This window comes from Gymnoscopelus microlampas (genome assembly GCF_963454915.1).
Source record: "Gymnoscopelus microlampas genome assembly, chromosome: 11".
NCBI classification, from domain to species: domain Eukaryota; kingdom Metazoa; phylum Chordata; class Actinopteri; order Myctophiformes; family Myctophidae; genus Gymnoscopelus; species Gymnoscopelus microlampas.
This window is the reverse complement of record NC_139948.1, coordinates 54,879,024-54,882,486: the sequence shown is the minus strand read 5'-3', so window position 1 is coordinate 54,882,486 and position 3,463 is coordinate 54,879,024.

Genomic DNA, 3,463 nt, shown 5'->3' with positions numbered 1-3,463 from the left:
AACATTCCTGAAAAGTAGAAAAAGGTTAAAGGCAAAAAAAATGTCAGTGCTGGACGGCTTCTGAAAAACAGGGAAACAAGTGTTAGTGTTCTTTTCAAACAAATGCTTCACAATCAATAGTTAAGAAAAAAGACAAAACAATGCTACAATATGAATAAGACAAAACAATGCTATAATATGAATAAGGCAAAACAATGCTACAATATGAATAATACTGTGATTTATGCCTTGATTTCATGAATTTATTTTTGTTTTTGTGACATTCCTAAGACAATAATTTGATGACCGTGTGTATTTCCGGTAGGAGACACAAATAATCTACTTTGTGTCTCCTACCGGATACATTAGCTGGTAGGAGACGGGAATCAAATGACTGGTTTAGGAATGCGACAAAAACAAAAAATAATCCATGGATTCAAGGCTTCATAGGGTGTGCAATTGATAGAAAATAAGTAATTTTTTGGGTGAACTCCTCCTTTAAACACTGGCCCTGGAATGACCCAAAGACACGTAGGCACACAGAAGTGAGCATGTTTGTATGCCAGGTACTTATTAAAGCATACTTTCAAATGGAAACGAATATACTAAATAATACATTGCATCCACGACGTGAAAACACAGCAACTATACCAGTTAACTACACCACTGTACCAGTATGCAAACACAGTCTTACTTAAGTAGGGGTGCGACTGCTATTATACTGCTTCTGGGTGAATACAGTAACTGCCTTTAAAACTAAATTGTGATTTTGAGAGACCAATTTCATCCAATCAGGAGAGAGAACTCATACAGGACACATCCTATACAATCAAGTTGTTGATTATGGTTGGATGAAATTGCCAACACAACCTTAATTTTCTGTTTAAAAAGGACCTGCAGAGACAGGCTGTTCCCTGTTACTAAACAAACACAAAGCAATGATGGCTATCAGCATATAGCTTTCTATAAATTGGACAATAGCAAAGAAACAGTGCCAAGATCCATCTTGAAAACTGTCATATTGTGCTGAAATATTGGCCACATATGGATAACCACACCTCTAATCACCCCCCTATTATCACCTTTCAGTCAGCTGACTCGTCCACGCCTTTATCTCCTCCAGGCTGGATAACTGCAATGCACTACTCATCGGGATCCCTAACAAGAGCCTCCAAAGGCTCCAATACATCCAAAACAGCGCTGCTAGGGTCCTGATGAGAGTGCGAAAATATGACCATATCACACCCACCCTCCGCTCACTTCACTGGCTCCCCATCTCCTTCAGGACCCAATACAAGATTTCCCTTCTCACCCATCAGTGCATTTACGGCAACGCCCCCCCCCCCCCCCCCCCCACCTCAAAGAACTCCTCACCCCAAAACCTGCCACCCGAAGCCTCCGCTCCAACAACACCAACCTTCTTGTTGTCCCTGACACCAACCTCCGCACCATGGGCGACCGGGCCTTCTGCCACACAGCCCCATGTCTGTGGAATGCCCTCCCAGACCACCTGAGAGCGCCACAGTACACTGATGCTTTTAAAAATGGACTAAAAACCTACCTTTTAAAAAAAGCATTTTTCTAATTTTTCATGGACTTTGTTTGTTTTTCGTATTGAGTTTTAATTTCTAAAAGTTGGCCCTTTAGTTTAGCCTGGTTGGGTCTATTGTAATCGTTTTGTTGCCTATGCTGTTTTTATGCTCTGCTTTTAATCTGTAGCACTCTGACATCCGTGAGAATGTAAAGTGCGTTATAAATAAAATGTATTATTATTATTATTATTAGCTGACAACTATAGAAAATGTAAGCAACATATACTTGTCACCTGAATACCAGTGGTTCTCAAACTATTGTAGTGTCAAAGAGCTTCCATTTTTTAGCCTATGCATTAAACCACAGACCCCCACAACCTAGTATTTGACCCCAAGACAATGTCAATAAGCCAACATCAGATAGTTACACACCTTGCAGTAGGTCTGGGATGGTGTGTCTGTCACCTGGGTCCGCAGCAGGAGCTGTAAAAAAAAGAAATACAATATTTTAGACACAAAGCTATGAAAGTACATGCATATCAATAGACAATAGCAGATCTACAAGCTGACAAGTGTCCAACAAGCTGACAAGTGAGCTTGTAAGCCTACAAGCTCACAACATGTTGCATTGTGAGCTTGTAGATCTGCCATTTTCAAATAGCCAAAGTTTAAATGGGACTTAAACAATAACCAAAATCTACAAAGTAACTAAAGTTTTCTAACAATTGTAGTGGATTAAAAGTACAATATTTGCCTCTGAGCTGTAGTGGATAGAAGTACAAGTACAGTATTTTTCTATGCAAACTGATAGAGTAAAAATCACAGTTTTTGCTGGCAGGAGTGGCACACTATTACACTGTTCATATGGCAGTCAAAGAGTTAAGCTACAGAGTATATATATTGGCAATGCCTCCTTAAAAACGGACAATGGACTGACCACAAGAAAATGTCCATATGCTAACATTAGATAGTTAGATCTAAAAGGTTTTGATTTGCACATGTGTCACGTTATGTTAAACAAACCTTGCAGTAGTGCAGTCTGGGACGGTCCCCTCAGTCCACAGCTGTGTTGGCCAAGATATCAGATCCAGTGTACAGCCACGCCACAGCTGAAAACTTCAAGCAAAAATACTGTATTTTAGACACAAATATATATTTGTCACTATATAAATATAGTGACAATAGCAGATCTACAAGCTCACAAGTTATCTACAAGCTGACAAGTGAGCTTGTCGATCGGCTATTTAAAATAAGGCAACAAGTTTACAGTGAGCTTGTAGATCTGCTATTTTTCAAACATTAAACTCACAGTGAGCTTGTAGATATGGAGAGAAGGAGAGAAGGGGAGAGGAGAGGAGGGGAGGTTAGAAGAGGGGAGAGGAGGGGTGAGTCGGGCAGGCGTTAGTGTTAACCCCTGGGTGACTTACAAGGGATTGCACGTTTGTCAATCACAATGAAGTACTTGTGAATCACACTCTTCTGGATACCCACAGCAAGCAGATAGGGTTGAAGGCTCTCTGTGATGCTGTCCAGATGCCCCTGGACACTGGTCCCAGTCTGTGAAAAGAGAACTTTATTAGTCTTGCTATTAAAATTAGTCACCGTTTGCAAACAGTTTAGAGCCGGATCGCAATGGGATGTTTTGGTCACGATTAGGTAGCCTCCAGAATCACTTTTATTGCCACAATATGCAAGATGAACCATAAGGACATTTTCTGCTGTATAATTTATATTCTGCAAAATGTAAAGGACCCCCCAAAATGATATGAATTTGGCCGCGGACCCCCGTCTCAAAATATTTTGTTCCATGGACCCCCAGAAGCAAAGATTTGAGTTATTGTTCGCTTTAAAAGAATATATATTTTCAAAAAACAGCAGATCTACAAGCTCATAGCGCGGCACTCGGTGCCGCGCTATGAGCTTGTATATCTGCTATTTTTGAATAGTCAAAG